The sequence below is a fragment of the Dendrobates tinctorius genome, unplaced genomic scaffold, assembly GCF_039654945.1.
Source record: "Dendrobates tinctorius isolate UK_male_01 unplaced genomic scaffold, ASM3965494v1 ptg000143l, whole genome shotgun sequence".
Classification (NCBI taxonomy): Eukaryota; Metazoa; Chordata; class Amphibia; order Anura; family Dendrobatidae; genus Dendrobates; species Dendrobates tinctorius.
Window position 1 is genome coordinate 40,609,173 of NW_027361810.1, and position 18,205 is coordinate 40,627,377.

An 18,205-nucleotide genomic window follows, 5' to 3' on the forward strand; every position below is an offset into this window, starting at 1 on the left:
CATGTTAGTGGTAAAATTTCATTCATATAACTTGCGTTTCTTTGTGAAAAAAATGGAAATTTGGCGAAAATTTTTAAAATTTCGCAATTTTCCAACTTTGAATTTTTATGTCCTTAACCCCTTCACTACCAAGGGTGGTTTGCATGTTAACTCCCGGGCCAATTTTTACAATTCTGACCACTGTACCTTTATGAGGTCATAACTCTGGAACGCTTCCATGGATCCCGGTGATTCTGACACTGTTTTCTCGTGACATATTGTACTTCATGTTAGTGGTAAAATTGCATTCAAATAACTTGTGTTTATTTGTGAAAAAAATGGAAATTTGGCGAAAATTTTGAAAATTTTGCAATTTTCCAACTTTGAATTTTTATGCCCTTAAATCACAGCGATACGGCACACAAAAAACTAAATACATAACATTTCCCACATGTTTACTTTACATCAGCACAATTTTGGAACCAAAATTTTTTTTTGTTAGGAAGTTATAAGGGTTAAAAATTGACCAGCGATTTCTCATTTTTGCAACACCATTTTATTTTTAGGGACCACATCACATTTGAAGCCACTTTGAGGGGTCTATATGATAGAAAATACCCAAAAGTGACACCATTCTAAAAACTGCACCCCTCAAGGTGCTCAAAACCACATTCAAGAAGCTTATTAACCCTTCAGGTGCTTCACAGGAATTTTTTGAATATTTAAAAAAAATGAACATTTAACTTTTTTTCACAAAAAAAATATTTCAGGTTCATTTTTTTTTTTATTTTACCAAGGGTAAAAGGAGAAATTGGACTGGAAAAGTTATTGTGCAATTTGTCCTGAGTACGCTGATACCTGATATGTGGGGGTGAACCACTGTTTCGGCACATGGCAGAGCTCAGAAGGGAAGGAGCGCCACTTGACTTTTTCAATGCAAAATTGGCTGGAATTCTGATCGGACACCATGTCACGTTTGGAGAGCCTCTGATGTACCTAAACAGTGGAAACCCCCCACAAGTGACCCTATTTTGGAAACTAGACCCCACCATGGAACTTATCTAGATATGTGGTGAGAACTTTGAACCCACAAGGGCTTCACAGAAGTTTATAACGTACAGCGGTACAATTAAAAAAATCATATTTTTTCCACAAAAATGAATTTTTCACCCCCAATTTTTATTTTCCCAAGGGTAACAGGACCCTAAAAGTTATTGTGCAATTGGTCCTGAGTACGCTGATACCCCATATGTGGGTGTAAATGACTATTTGGCCGCATGGCAGAGCTCGGAAAGGAAGCAGCGCCATTTGACTTTTTTGGCTGGAATTGAGAATTGAGATCAGACACCATGTCGCATTTGGAAAGCCCCTGATGTACCAAAACAGTGGAAACCCCCCAAAAATGACACCATTTTGGAAACTAGACCCCCCCAAGGAACTTATCTAGATGTTTGGTGAGAACTTTGAACCCCCAAGGGCTTCACAGAAGTTTATAACGTACAGCTGTACAATTATAAAATCATATTTATTCCACAAAAATGATCTTTTCACCCTCAATTCTTACTTTCCCAAGGGTAACAGGACCCTAAAAGTTATTGTGCAATTGGTCCTGAGTACGCTGATACCCCATATGTGGGTGTAAATGACTATTTGGGCGCATGGCAGAGCTCGGAAGGGAAGCAGCACCATTTGACTTTTTTGGCTGGAACTGAGATCGGACACCTTGTCGCGTTTGGAAAGCCCCTGATGTACCAAAACAGTGGCAACCCCCCACAAATAACACCATTTTAGAAACTAGACCCCCCAAGGAACTTATCTAGATGTTTGGTGAGAACTTTGAACCCCCAAGGGCTTCACAGAAGTTTATAATGTACAGCCGTACAATTATAAAATCATATTTTTTCCACAAAAATGATCTTTTCACCCTCAATTCTTACTTTCCCAAGGGTAACAGGACCCTAAAAGTTATTGTGCAATTTGTCCTGATTACGCTGATACCCCATATGTGGGGGTAAACCACTATTTGGGCGCATGGCAGAGCTCGGAAGGGAAGCAGCGCCATTTGACTTTTTTGGCTGGAATTGAGATCGGACACCATGTCGCGTTTGGAAAGCCCCTGATGTACCTAAACAGTGGAATCCCCCCACAAGTGACCCCATTTTGGAAACTAGACCCCCTAAGGAACTTATCTAGATGTGTGGTGAGCACTTTGAACCCCCAAGGGCTTCACAGAAGTTTATAATGACCGGGCGTGAAAATAAAAAAATCGTATTTTTTCCACAAACATGATCATTTAGTCCCCAATTTTTTTATTTTCCCAAGGGTACCAGGAGAAAATGGACCCCAAAAGTTGTTGTCCAATTTGTCCTGAGTACCCTGATACCCCATATGTTGGAGAAAACTACTGTATAGGCCCACGTCGGGGCTCGGAAGGGAAATAGTGACGTTTTGGAATGCAGACTTTGATGGAATGCTCTGCGGGTGTCATGTTGCCTTTGGAGAGCCCCTGATGTACCTAAACAGTGGAAACCCCCCACAAATGACACCATTTTGGAAACTAGACCCCCTAAGGTACTTTTCTAGGTGTGTGGTGAGCACTTTGAACCCCCAAGGGCTTCACAGAAGTTTATAATGCCCGGGCATGAAAATAAAAAAATCGTTTTTTTTCCACAAACATGATCATTTATTGCCCAATTTTTTTATTTTCCCAAGGATTCCAGGAGAAAATGGACCCCAAAAGTTGTTATCCAATTTGTCCTGAGTACACTGATACCCCATATGTGGGAGAAAACTACTGTATGGGCACACGTCGGGGCTCGGAAGGGAAGTAGTGACGTTTTGGAATGCAGACTTTGATGGAATGCTCTGCGGGTGTCATGTTGCCTTTGGAGAGCCCCTGATGTACCTAAACAGTGGAAACACCCCACAAATGACACCATTTTGGAAACTTATTACTAAGGAACTTATCTAGATGTGTGGTGAGCACTTTGAACCCCCAAGGGCTTCACAGAAGTTTATAACGCTTGGGCTTGAAAATAAAAAAATTATATTTTTTTCCCACAAAAATGATATTTTTGCCCCCAATTTTTTATTTTCCTAAGGGCAACAGGAGAAATAGGACCCCAAAAGTTGTTTTGCAATTTGTCCTGAGTAGGCTGATACCCCATATGTGGGGGTAAAACACTGTTTGGGCGCATGGCAGAGCTTGGAAGGGAAGGAGCACCATTTGACTATTTCAACGCAGAATTGGCTGGAATTGAGATCAGACGCCATGTTGCGTTTGGAGAGCACCTGATGTGCCCAAACAGGGGAAACCCCCCAATTCTAACTCCAACCCTAACCCCAACACACCCCTAACCCTAATCTCAGCCCTAACCCTAACCCTAGCCCTAACCCTAGCCCTAACCCTAGTCCTAACCCTAGCCCTAACCCTAATGGGAAAATGGAAATAAATACATTTTTTTAATTTTATTATTTTTCCCTAACTAAAGGGGTGATAGCGGGGGGTTTGATTCACTATTTATGGCGGTTTTTATTTTTGGCAGCTGTCACACGCTAAATGACGCTTTAATTGTAAAAATAGTTTTTGCATCACCACATATTGAGAGCTATAATTTTTTCATCTTTTGACCCACTGAGTCATGTGAGGTCTTATTTTTTGCGGGACGAGTTGATGTTTTTATTGGTATCATGTTCGTGCACGTGACATTTTTTGATCGCTTTTTATTCCGATTTTTGGGATGCAGAATGAACAAAAAGCAGCATTTCATGAATTTCTTTTGGGGGGTGCGTTTACACCGTTCCGCGTGCGGTAAAATTGATAAAACGGCTTTATTCTTTGGGTCAGTACGGTTACAGCAATACCTCATTTATATCATTTTTTTATGTTTTAGCGCTTTTATGCAATAAAAACAATTTTATATAAAATATAATTATTTTTGCATCACTTTATTCTGCGAGCTATAACTTTTTTATTTTTTTGCGGATGATGCTGTATGGCAGCTCGTTTTTTGCGGGACAAGATGATGTTTTCAGCGGTACTATGGATATTTATATGCGTCTTTTTGATCGCGCGTTATTGCACTTTTTGTTCAGCGGTGTGATAAATCATTATTTTTTGATTCGTTTTTTATTTTTATTTTTTAAGGGGTTCGCTAAAGGGGTTAACTAATCTGACAGTTTTATAGGGCAGGTCGTTACGGATGTGGCAATACCAAATATATGTACTTTTATTGTTTTGTTTTTTTTTATTTCCAAAAATGAATTTATTAGGGAATTTTTTTTTTAACTTTATTAGGTTGTCCCGGGGGGACATCACTGTTCTGTGACAGATCGCTGATCTGTCACATCACAGATCACTGTGACAGATCAGCAATCTGTCACAGGCAGTGTGCAGGTTTCCTCCTTGCCTGCGCTTTGCAGGCACTGAGTTAGCCAGCTCCCTGCAGACCCCCGAAGGTCCCCGTCCCCATCTTGGATACGGGGACCTGTAGGGAACGAGCCCCCAGCAGCAGCGCTGCACATTGCGTTGCTGTGGGGGGCTCAGGGAAGCACGGAGGGAGTCCTCTCCCTGCCGATGCTTCCCTTTAACCCCCGGTACACCGCGATCGTGTTTGATCGCGGTGTGCAAGGGGTTAACGTGTCGGGGGCGGTCCGTGACCACCCCTGACACATAGTGCCGGGTGAAAGCTGTGATAATTAGCTGACACCCGGTCGCGATCAGCGGCGCTCACAACGTGGGCACCGCTGATCGCGCTAGACGTACTATCCCGTCTATGGACATAGGGGCCCGAGTCCCATGGACGGGATAGTACGTCTGATGTCAGAAAGGGGTTAATAACCCTGCCATGCCATTGTTAATTGTTTTTCATGCACTTGATAACATTTCCTGTTGACCTCTCCAACTGGTTCAAAGGCATTGGGAATAGGCATATTGCCCTTTGTGTTAATGCACTTGATTACTTTACCCTTAGCTGCTCCCATTGGCTCAAGGGCATCAGGAATAGGCATACTGCCCTTTGTGTTAATGCACTAGATTATACCCTTAGCCGCTCCCACCAGCTCAAGGGCATCGGGAATAGGCATATTGCCCTTCATGTTAATGCACTTGATTACTTTACCCTTAGTCACTCCCACTGACTCAAGGGCACACAGATTAGGTACATTGCTCTTCAGTTTCATGCACTAGATAACTGCATTGTCCAGACGACAACCTTCTTCTCTTCTCCCCTCCAGCCGCTGTTCCTGGCTCAGAGGAGCCAATTTATTCTGTAGGCATGCAAAATATGATTTCCATGACCCCAGGGACTTTACCCTAACAGGGTCCTATACAATATAAATGCTTCTGGAGACCAGGGGGCCATACCGTGATGGTCACCCCTCCATACCAGGGGGCCATACCCGAGATGGTTACCCCCTCCACACCAGGGGGCCATACACGAGATGGTTAGCCTCCACACCAGGGGGCCATACCTGAGATGATTATGCCTCAAAACCAGGGTGCCATACCTGAAATGGTTGCCCTTCCAAACCCAGGGGGGTCAGCGACCAGTTTATTAACAAATAACATAAACATTTACAATAAGTATTAACCCCTTCACCCCCAAGGGTGGTTTGCACGTTCATGACCGGGCCAATTTTTACAATTCTGACCACTGTACCTTTATGAGGTCATAACTCTGGAACGCGTCCATGGATCCCGGTGATTCTGACATTGTTTTCTCGTGACATATTGTACTTCATGTTAGTGGTAAAATTTCATTCAAATAACTTGCGTTTATTTGTGAGAAAAACGGAAATTTGGCGAAAATTTTGAAAATTTCGCAATTTTCCAACTTTGAATTTTTATGCCCTTAAATCACAGAGATACGGCACACAAAAAACTTGATAACTAACATTTCCCACATGTTTACTTTACATCAGCACAATTTTGGAACCAAAATTTTTTTTTGTTAGGAAGTTATAAGGGTTAAAAGTTGACCAGCGATTTCTCATTTTTACAACACCATTTTATTTTTAGGACCACATCACATTTGAAGCCACTTTGAGGGGTTTATATGATAGAAAATACCCAAAAGTGACACCATTCTAAAAACTGCACCCCTTAAGGTGCTCAAAACCACATTCAAGAAGTTTATTAACCCTTTAGGTGCGTCACAGGAATTTTTTTGAATATTTAAAAAAATGAACATCTAACTTTTTTTCATAAAAAAAATAATTCAGGTTCAATTTTTTTTATTTTACCAAGGGTAACAGGAGAAATTGGACTGCAAAAGTTATTGTGCAATTTGTCCTGAGTACGCAGATACCTGATATGTGGGGGGGAACGACTGTTTCGGCGCATGGCAGAGCTCAGAATGGAAGGAGCGCCGTTTGACTTTTTCAATGCAAAATTGGCTGGAATTCAGATTGCACGCCATGTCACGTTTGGAGAGTCCCTGATGTACCTAAACAGTGGAAACCCCCTACAAGTGACCCCATTTTGGAAACTAGACCCCCCAAGGAACTTATCTAGATATGTGGTGAGAACTTTGAACCCACAAGGGCTTTACAAAAGTTTATAACGTACAGCGGTACAATTAAAAAATCATATTTTTTCCACAAAAATGATCTTTTCACCCCAATTTTTATTTTCCCAAGGGTAACAGGACCCTAAAAGTTATTGTGCAATTTGTCCTGAGTACGCTGATACCCCATATGTGGGGGTAAACCACTATTTGGGCGCATGGCAGAGCTCGGAAGGGAAGCAGCGCCATTTGACGTTTTTGGCTGGAATTGAGATCGGACACCATGTCGCGATTGGAAAACCCCTGATGTACCAAAACAGTGGAAACCCCCCACAAATGACACCATTTTGGAAACTAGACCCCCTAAGGAACTTATCTAGATGTGTGGTGAGAACTTTGAACCCCCATGGGCTTCACAGAAGTTTATAACATAAAGCCATACAATTAAAAAATCATATTTTTTCCACAAAAATGATCTTTTCACCCTCAATTCTTATTTTTCCAAGGGTAACAGGACCCTAAAAGTTATTGTGCAATTTGTCCTGAGTACGCTGATACCCCACATGTGGGGGTAAACCACTATTTGGGCGCATGGCAGAGCTCGGAAGGGAAGCAGCGCCATTTGACGTTTTTGGCTGGAATTGAGATCGGACACCATGTCGCGTTTGGAAAACTCCTGATGTACCAAAACAGTGGAAACCCCCCACAAATGACACCATTTTGGAAACTAAACCCCCTAAGGAACTTATCTAGATGTGTGGTGAGCACTTTGACCCCCCCAGTGCTTCACAGAAGTTTATAACGCCCGGGCGTGAAAATAAAAAATTTGTATTTTTTCCACAAACATGATCTTTTAGTCACCATTTTTGTATTTTCCCAAGGGTACCAGGAGAAATTGGACCCCAAAAGTTGTTGTCCAATTTGTCCTGAGTATGCTGATACCCCATATGTGGGAGAAAACTACTGTATGGGCACACGTCAGGGCTCGGAAGGGAAGTAGTGACGTTTTGGAATGCAGACTTTGATGGAATGGTCTGCGGGTGTCATGTTGCCTTTGGAGAGCCCCTAATGTACCTAAACAGTGGAAACCCCTCACAAATGACACCATTTTGTAAACTAGACCCCCCAAGGAACTTATCTAGATGTGTGGTGAGCACTTTGAACCCCCCAGTGCTTCACAGAAGTTTATAACGCCCGGGCGTGAAAATAAAAAATTCGTATTTTTTCCACAAACATGATCTTTTAGTCACCATTTTTTTATTTTCCCAAGGGTACCAGGAGAAATTGGTACCCTTAAAAAATAAAAATAAAAAACGAAGCAAAAAATAATGATTTATTATCATACCACCGAACAAAAAGAAATTCATGAAACGCTGGTTTTTCTTCATTCTGCGTCCCAAAAATCGGAATAAAAAGCGATCAAAAAATTTCACGTGCCCGAAAATGGTACCAATAAAAATGTCAACTCGTCCCGCAAAAAATAAGACCTCATATGACCCGGTGGGTCAAAATACGGAAAAATTATAGCTCTCAATATGTGGTGATGCAAAAACTATTTTTACAATAAAAAGCGTCTTTTAGCGTGCGACAGCTGCCAAAAATAAAACCCGCCATAAATAGTAAATCAAACCCCCTGTTATCACCCCCTTAGTTAGGGAAAAATAATAAAATAAAAAAAATGTATTTATTTCCATTTTTCCATTAGGGTTAGGGCTAGGGTTAGGGCTAGGGGTGTGTTGGGGTAGGGTTAGGGCTAGGGTTAGGGTAGGGTTAGGGTTAGGGCTAGGGTTAGGGCTAGGGTTAGGGCTAGGGTTAGGGTTAGGGCTAGGGGCATGTTGGGGTTCGGGTTGGAGTTAGAATTGGGGTTTCCACTGTTTGGGCACATCAGGGGCTCTCCAAATGCAACATGGCGTCTGATCTCAATTCCAGCCAATTCTGAGTTGAAAAAGTCAAATGGTGCTCCTTCCCTTCCAAGCTCTGCCATGCGCCCAAACAGTGTTTTTACCCCTACATGTAGGGTATCAGCCTACTCAGGACAAATTACAAAACAACTTTTGGGGTCCAATTTCTCCTGTTACCTTAGGAAAATAAAAAATTGGGGGCAAAAATATCATTTTTGTGGAAAAAAATGATTTTTTTATTTTCACGTCCGAGTGTTATAAACTTCTGTGAAGCACTTGGGGGTTCAAAGTGCTCACCACACATCTAGATAAGTTCTGTGGGGGGTCTAGTGTCCAAAATGGGGTCACTTGTGGGGAGTTTCAATAGTTTAGGTACATCAGGGGCTCTCCAAACGCACATGACACCCGCAGACCAATCCATCAAAGTCTGCATTCCAAAACGTCACTACTTCCCTTCCGAGCCCCGACGTGTGCCCATACAGTAGTTTTCTCCCACATATGAGGTATCAGCGTACTCAGGACAAATTGGACAACAACTTTTGGGGTCCAATTTCTCCTGTTACCCTTGGGGAAAATAAAAAAAATGGGGACTAAAAGATGATGTTTGTTGAAAAAATACGATATTTTTATTTTCACGCCCGGTCGTTATAAACTTCTGTGAAGCACTGGGGGGTTCAAAGTGCTCACCACACATCTAGATAAGTTCATTAGGGGGTCTAGTTTCCAAAACGGGGTCACTTGTGGGGGGATTTCCACTGTTTAGGTACATCAGGGGCTCTCCAAAAGCAACATGACACCCGCAGACCATGCCATCAAAGTCTGCATTCCAAAACGTCACTACTTCCCTTCCAAGCCCTGACGTGTGCCCATACAGTAGTTTTCTCCCACATATGAGGTATCAGCGTACTCATGACAAATTGGACAACAACTTTTGGGGTCCAATTTCTCCTGTTACCCTTGGGAAAATAAAAAAATTGGAGACTAATTGATCATGTTTGTGGAAAAAATACGATTTTTTTATTTTCATGCCTGGGCATTATAAACTTCTGTGAAGCCCTTGGGGGTTCAAAGTGCTCACCACACATCTAGATAAGTTCCTCAGGGGGTCTAGTTTCCAAAATGGGATCATTTGTGGGGGGTTTCCACTGTTTAGGTACATTAGGGGCTCTCCAAAGGCAACATGACACCCGCAGACCATTCCATCAAAGTCTGCATTCCAAAACGTCACTACTTCCCTTCCGAGCCCCGACGTGTCCCCATACAGTAGTTTTCTCCCACATATGGGGTGTCAGCATACTCAGGACAAATTGGACAACAACTTTTGGGGTCCAATTTCTCCCTTTTACCCTTGGGAAAATAAAAAAATGGGGACTAAAAGATGATGTTTGTGGAAAAAATACTATTTTTTTATTTTCACGCCCGGACGTTATAAACTTCAGTGAAGCACTGGGGGGTTCAAAGTGCTCACCACACATCTAGATAAGTTCCTTGGGGGGTCTAGTTTCCAAAATGGTGTCATTTGTGGGGGGTTTCCACTGTTTTGGTACATCAGGGGCTTTCCTAACGCGACATGGTGTCCGATCTCAATTCCAGCCAAAAACGTCAAATCGCGCTGCTTCCCTTCCGAGCTCTGCCATGCGCGCAAATAGTGGTTTACACCCACATATGGGGTATCAGTGTACTCAGGATAAATTGCACAATATCTTTTAGGGTCCTGTTACTTTTGGAAAAATAAGAATTGAGGGTGAAAAGATAATTTTTGTGGAAAAAATATGATTTTTTAATTGTACTGCTGTACATTATAAACTTCTGTGAAGCCCTTGGGGGTTCAAAGTTCTCACCACACATCTAGATAAGTTCCTTGGGGGGTCTAGATTCCAAAATGGTGTCATTTGTAGGGGGTTTCCACTGTTTTGGTACATCAGGGGTTTTCCAATCGCGACATGGTGTCCGATCTCAATTCAAGCCAAAAACGTCAAATGGCGCTGCTTCCCTTCCGAGCTCTGCTATGCGCCCAAATAGCCATTTACACCCACATATGGGGTATCAGCGTACTCAGGACAAATTGCACAATAACTTTTAGGGTCCTGTTACCCTTGGAAAAATAAAAATTGGGGGTGAAAAGATCATTTTTGTGGAAAAAATATGATTTTTTAATTGTACCGCTGTACGTTATAAATTTCTGTGAAGCCCTTGTGGGTTCAAAGTTCTCACCACATATCTAGATAAGTTCCTTGGGGGGTCTAGTTTCCAAAATGGGGTCACTTGGGGGGGTTTCCACTGTTTAGATACATCAGGGGCTCTCTAAACGCGACATGGCGTCCGATCTCAATTGCAGCCAATTTTGCATTGAAAAAGTCAAACGGCGCTCCTTCCCTACTGAGGTCTGCCATGCGCCGAAACAGTGGTTCCCCCCCACATATCAGGTATCAGCGTACTCAGGACAAATTGCACAATAACTTTTGCAGTCCAATTTCTCCTGTTACCCTTGGTAAAATAAAGAAAATTGAACCTGAAGTATTTTTTTTGTGAAAAAAAGTTAAATGTTCATTTTTTTTAATATTCAAAAGATTCCTGTGACGCACCTAAAGGGTTAATAAACTTCTTGAATGTGGTTTTAAGCACCTTAAGGGGTGCAGTTTTTAGAATGGTGTCACTTTTGGGTATTTTCTATCCTATAGACCCCTCAAAGTGGCTTCAAATGTGATGTGGTCCCTAAAAATAAAATGGTGTTGCAAAAATGAGAAATGGCTGGTCAATTTTTAACCCTTATAACTTCCTAACAAAAAAAAAATTTGGTTCCAAAATTGTGCTGATGTAAAGTAAACATGTGGGAAATGTTATGTATTAAGTTTTTTGTGTGCCGTATCGCTGTGATTTAAGGGCATAAAAATTCAAAGTTGGAAAATTGCGAAATTTTCAAAATTTTCGCCAAATTTCCGTTTTTTTCACAAATAAACGCAAGTTATTTGAATGCAATTTTACCACTAACATGAAGTACAATATGTCACGAGAAAACAATGTCAGAATCACCGGGATCCATGGAAGCGTTCCAGAGTTATGACCTCATAAAGGTACAGTGGTCAGAATTGTAAAAATTGGCCCGGGAGTTAACGTGCAAACCACCCTTGGTAGTGAAGGGGTTAACACGCTGGGGGGAGTCCTTGAAGCTCCCAAATCTGGTGATTACCAAACATAAAATGTACCAACAATTACCCCCAGCCGTTACCCCACTAGCTCGGGAGCACCATAGCCACAAGGGTTCCAAGGTTCACTTGAATTTCCTGGGGATCCGACAAACTCTTGCCGAAACTCCCCTCCACCTTTCACCAGGTCCAGAACCATATTAACTTCCAAAAAGAGGAATCCATATCCCAATGGATCCCCCAGACCAATTTCTAACCAACTTCAAGGACCCCCCCAACCACCAGGCTCCAGGTAATCCACTCAGACCTGTGCTAGCCGCCATCTTAAGTAATATAAAATAAGCACTTGGTGGGTATACAACGATCCCTTTTTTTTAAAAATTATTATTCACACCTTTATTAAAACAAACACAATAAAACATCAAAGCATAAATAATATTAACACGCTGGTAGGAGTCCTTGAAGCTCCCAAAATCCGGTGATTACCAAACATAAAGTGAACATAAAATGTACCAATAATTACTCCCAGCCGTTACCCCACTAGCTCGGGAGCACCATAGCCACACAAGGGTTCCAATGTTCACTTGAATTTCCTGGGGATCCGACAAACCCTTGCCGAAACTCCCCTCCACCTTTCACCAGATCCAGAACCATATTAAATTCCAAAAGGAGGAAACCATATCCCATTGGATCCCCCAGACCATATTTAACCAACTTCAAGGACCCCTCCAACCGCACAAGATGTGAGATAAGTGAGGGTGAAAACCATGCAAGTTTACAACCAAGGTATACAACAGGTTAATAATGGAAAATACCCCATCCTAAGCTCCGGAAATAGACAGAGATGGGCAATGCTGTGTTATATGCTGTAACAATAAATGAGAAGCCGCCTGCTCCTCTACAGCAGTTACAGACTCTAATCACCAGCTGCGCATAAATGGTAAGAAACATGTAGGTCTAATATAAGCTGTCTGCAGCCATAGGTGTGTGAGCAGAAAACTGCAAGTTCTGCATCCCAGCCAGTCTACTACATACAATTACAATAGACGAGAGACAGGGCTGAAAACTGGGCCCATGATGTGTCCTCCAGAGCAATGTGCAGCCTCACACTAGGAGTGCCCACTCACTGCCCGCCATGTGCGGAGTTATTAGTGCCCACTCACTGCCCGCCATGTGCGGAGTTATTAGTGCCCACTCACTGCCCGCCATGTGCGGAGTTATTAGTGCCCACTCACTGCCCGCCATGTGCGGAGTTATTAGTGCCCACTCACTGCCCGCCATGTGCGGAGTTATTAGTGCCCACTCACTGCCCGCCATGTGCTGAGTTATTAGTGCCCACTCACTGCCCGCCATGTGCTGAGTTATTAGTGCCCACTCACTGCCCGCCATGTGCTGAGTTATTAGTGCACACTCAAATGTGCCGAGTTACTCCCCGATTATTTTGCACATGATAAAACATAATCCATTCAGGCCTGTGCTATCCACCATCTTAGGTAATATAAAACAAGCTCCCGGTGGGTATACCCCGATCCTGCAAACATATGATGGGGACAATATACAGAGACAGGATGGATATATCCGGCAGGACAGCATGTAACATAAGAGGACTAAAGGCAGCAATAGCTACAGAAATCAAGCACTAACCTGGAAGTCATGTCCAGGTTATATGTACAGCCAGGAAAATGACCTGGAGACACAGGATGTCTATACCCAGCATGATCCGTGTATAGCAGAGTGAGGAGTGATATTATGTACACAGACCTGTGGTACAGGTTAAGTATACACCACAGGAATAGAGCCTTTACACATATACCACATATATGGTGAGTAACCTGGTTACACGGGATCTGCACACCCAGCCTCACAGTATGTAACAGAGATGAGGTCACATACAGATCATCAGACTCCATCACTGGGAAGGGGGGTAATCAGCACACAGCAGGGTCAGTATACAGTGCACTGACATGAAGTGCAGCCTCTCATCATCATACATCTACCATCCCCCGACTGCTCCTCTCACCAGTGTCTCTAATACATGTGACTGCTCAGCTCCACCATAGTAATGGCAGACACTGTATGTGTCCCTGCTCTGTCCTATCACACATAAACCCAGAACTCATGAAGACTCTGTATAATACAGCAGTAATGTGGTATATCAGAAATGTCTGCAGGGAGGTCACACAAAAGCTGCCTCTGCAATAAGTGAGAGAACATGGCAGCTACATGAATTTCTGAGGTAATCTTGATCCCAGATATGATGTAGGAGCTGATACTGTACACACTACACCATGTCTGAGGTGAATGCAGAGTAGTATATCAAACATGTCTGCAGGGAGGTCACACGGAAGCTCACAGTCTGTGAGGAAAAATGCAGCATGCACATGAGGGACATGGCAGCTACATGAATTTCTGAGGTAATACTGATCCCATACATGATGTAGGAGCTGATACTACACTAGTACACACTACACAATGTCTGAGGTGAATGCAGAGTAGTATATCAAACATGTCTGCAAGGAGGTCACACGGAAGCTCACAGTCTGTGAGGAAAAATGCAGCATCCACATGAGGGACATGGCAGCTACATGAATTGCTGAGGTAATATTGATCCCATACATAATGCAGGAGCTGATACTACACTAGTACATGATGTCTGAGGTGAGTGTGCACCTATCATCTGTCATGTGAGGTGATAACCCCAGTATTACACTCCCTGACACTGCAGACATGCTTCCTCCTGTTCCTCCTGTGTAAGAAAGAGGGAGAGGGACAGATTTCCAGCTCTATATAATCCCACCCTCCTCACAGTAACCCACCAGGCACAGACATACTGTGCCTCTTACACTGAAAGCAACATCCCTCGTGCTTAAAATCTACACCACTATACCAAAAAAGCTGCTGGAGTAAAGGTCCACCCATCCCCAAGTCATGTCCTCCTCCGCCTATGGCTCCAGTGGTTTCTTTTTGTGTTGGGAACAGTAACAAGCAACCAGCCATGGCTTTAGCATTCGAGTGTGAAAAAGAGCGACTAGGCATTATAGAAAAACAGATGAATCTGCATATAACTGTTCATGAATTTCATTAAGAACCAAAATTTCTAAATATACAAATTTGATACACTGTTGTGACATGATCACAGGGCCGGCCCGAGAGATTACGGCGCCCTAGGCGAAACTATTTTGTTGCGTCCCTACTATTCTTGGCAGTAGATGAAAACACCTGTCAGCAGACGATGCAAAAGACTCACGTCCGTACTTTAGCGCCTCCTTTCCGTGTGTAAATTGAAGCTCAACGGTTTTTCTTTTAAATTTATGGTAAAAAAATTTATGTACACTTTTCTTTCCATCCCTAAAACTTTTTACCTTTTGAAAAGATTTTTTATAAATTTTTTCTATTTTTTCTCTGGCGCCCCCTTTGGGTCGGCGCCCTAGGCGGCCGCCTAGTTCGCCTATACGTTCGGGCCGGCCCTGCATGATCAACAAACTGCAAAAAAACACCCCAAGCGCTGAGTGGGTATATACTGTATAGCATTAAGATCTCAATGCAGAAACATTTTCCAAAACTGTGAGGCATCAGAAGAAAACATGATTTCCAGAGAAGAAACTGCACTGATAATGCCAGCTCTGCATTATCAGTGCAAATTCCAAAGCAAAAAAGGGCTAAAGGACCAGTGATGGCTTGACGACATGAAGAGAGAAGGAAGATCCGGCACTGGAGACTTAATAAAATCCACGATAAGTTTTATTCACATAATTTCATGATAAAACCATAAAGGGGAAAACAGACCCCCCACGCCTGACGCGTTTCGAACCTTACACCAGGTTCTTCCTCAGAGACATGAAACAAAACAGTTCACAAAATGATTATAAACATTCCTAATCAGCAGAGGGACTCCACACATGTGTATAATCAAAGAGGCAGACAACTAAGCCCTCAAATCACTGGTGGAGTCACTCCCTTGCAAGAAGAAAGAAAAAAAAAAAAAAAAAGGAAAAGACCTATACAACAATGGACAAGACATAGAATAAATAAAAACATGTGCAATACACACGTATAAATGCATAAATACATAGCAACTATCAAATAACAAGCAACAAAAAAAAAAAAAAAAAAAAAAAAAACACCAAAAATCTCAGCACTCAATAGAAATACATAAGATCATTTCTATAATTTAGACCTTGCGGATATCGTGCATCAAGCGCAAGTATCCAGAAGGCTTCCCGACAATGTAGTAAATGTTCCCAGTCACCCCCTCTTGGGGGTTTCAAGACCCGTTCTATTCCCTTAACTTTAAGACTGCATAAATTACCCTTGTGTATTTCAAGGAAATGTTTGGACAAGCCAGACACATTCCTACGACTGGACATAGACTCTGGATTAGAAGCGGTGATGTGCTCACTTAGTCTCCTCTTCAGGCTGCGTGTGGTACAGCCAATGTAATATAAACTGCACAATGTGCACTCTGCCATATACACTAAGTGTGTGGTGTTACAATTCAGGTAGGTTTTAATTTTGTAGGTTTGTTGTGTACTAAAATTAACAAATTTATCTGTAATATCCATATAGCGGCACAAACCACACAATTTTTCACCACACTTATAATTGCCCAAGTAATTTAACCACGTAGGTTTAGTGCAATCAGACAAATACAATGAGGGGGACAAAAAATGACTCAAATTTTTAGCTCTCTTTGGAACACACCTATGTCCACCAGCCAATATCTGCGATAAGACTGGATCTTGATGCAGTAAGGGAAGATGTTTATTTATGATTTTAATAACACCCTTGTAATCTGAACTGAAAGCGGTAGAAAAAGTGGGAATATTTTTATTTTGATTAGTGTGTACCATGTCATTCTGCAATAAACTACTCCTAGTTTTGTTATCCACTTTCTTAATAGCCCTATTTAACATCCAGTTCTTATAACCCCTTTTTGATAGCCTGGTGCAAATTTTACGACGCTCGGATTCATAAAGAGCGTCATTAGAGCATGATCTTTTGGCACGGATTAATTCACCCAACGGTAAATTTCGTATCACATGTGGCGGGTGACAACTATCCACATGCAATATGGCATTACCACTGGTATCTTTTCTATATAGGGAAGTATATATATTGACGACCCTGCACATAGGAGGCTTTAGAAGATCTACAATATTACCAATAGCATCTTCTGTCAGTCTGGGATTGGCTAGGAATAGGGAAAGTGTGGCTGCCTTTAGGGAACAATAGTTTGTAAGAGATTGAATAAATCCTGCTGCTAGAGTTGAAAAGAGCTGAAAGCTGGGACGTATAGCTGCAATTAGAAGAGAAAGTGTTTCAAGGGAAAAAATGTTTCTCCTTAGAGGTTAGTATGGTAAGGGGGACAATGCTGCTGCCAATTGGGATGGGAAAGAAATGGGGACAATGTGGGTGATGGTCAGGGTGTGCTGCAGAAGAGTTATGTTTTGTGCTGCACAGTGGTTATGCTTTGAACTGCTGGAGAGGTATTAAGTGCTGCACTGAGGTATACACTGCATGTAGCTCATGTGGAGGTATTTAGTATTGCATTGTGTTTTGCTTGGTGCTGCAGGTGAAATATTTTATTCTGCACTGTGATATTTATCTAGCACTTCTAGGATGGTATTTAGTATTGCATTGTTTTGTTTGTCCTATCTGTTGATTCCTCTTGGGAACGATAGAAACCCAGGTCATCATCTACAGGTCAGGGGGATGTGGAATGAGTTAAACTCTCATTGTTTGAGTATTTAAGCAATTTGCATAGTTCATCCTTCTCTGTTTTGCAGGTCTACAAACTAGCTCGCCTGGTACAATGTGTAATCAACATATTAACAAACATTTATTGTTCCATTACCCTGCGTCCCCTTCATTCAAGATAACAGACAATAAGTTACAAGAAACATCAACTCAAAAGTCAACGTTAAATGCTCATACAAAAAATAGTCTGTGTTTCTTGACCAACCAAAGAAAAAACATATAAATTCAAAAGTCAACATAACGAGAATAGTCTATGCCTCCTGGCCTACTGAAAATTGGATAATTAAGATTAAATGCTGGGTCGTCACAGTCACCAACCTACTCATTTCAGACTGACATAAAAATGTTTGTTTATGGTGAGAAAAAGCTAGTGATAGAGGTTTCATAGGAAAGCCATAATTAATAGCTGTGTAGCCTTAGATATTACCAAAAAATGTATAAGCACAAATATGTTAAAAATGTGTGTGTACGTCATCTCCATTGTTTATAAATCTATAATAAATGTTACAGCCATTACAATGAATGCAGTTCCCTTTTAGATCTCTAAGTGTCATTATTGCACTTGAATTGTCATCAGGAGAGGGTTCTCTTAAATTTTTAGACTCCAGTGTTTAAGGTCCTACATAAAAATATTTATGGGACATTTTGTAGCCATCAGTCTCAATGTCATGGTTTTGTACTTTTTGATAACACCAAAAAGAATTATCAGAGTCGCTAATAATGAAAATCCCACAGAAAATTCACATTGTTTGCTAAGATGCTATGGATAAATCATCAAAAACAGGGCAGTTAAAGTTTACTTTATGCAAAAGTTTACACCCACATAAAGTATGCCACTAATGTGTTTGCTAAAATCCCTAACAATATATACCTATTTTTTAGGTAGACAAAATTAAAGAGAGAGAAAAATAAAACG

At 41.8% G+C, this 18,205-nt stretch overlaps 1 protein-coding gene across 1 annotated transcript in view; it reads right to left on the reverse strand.

Moving 5' to 3' along the window:
- The window catches only part of LOC141049381 (bile salt export pump-like), a 120,302-nt gene that overhangs the window by 82,303 nt on the left and 19,794 nt on the right, over positions 1-18,205 (reverse strand). The gene's annotated exons all lie outside the window — the stretch shown is intronic.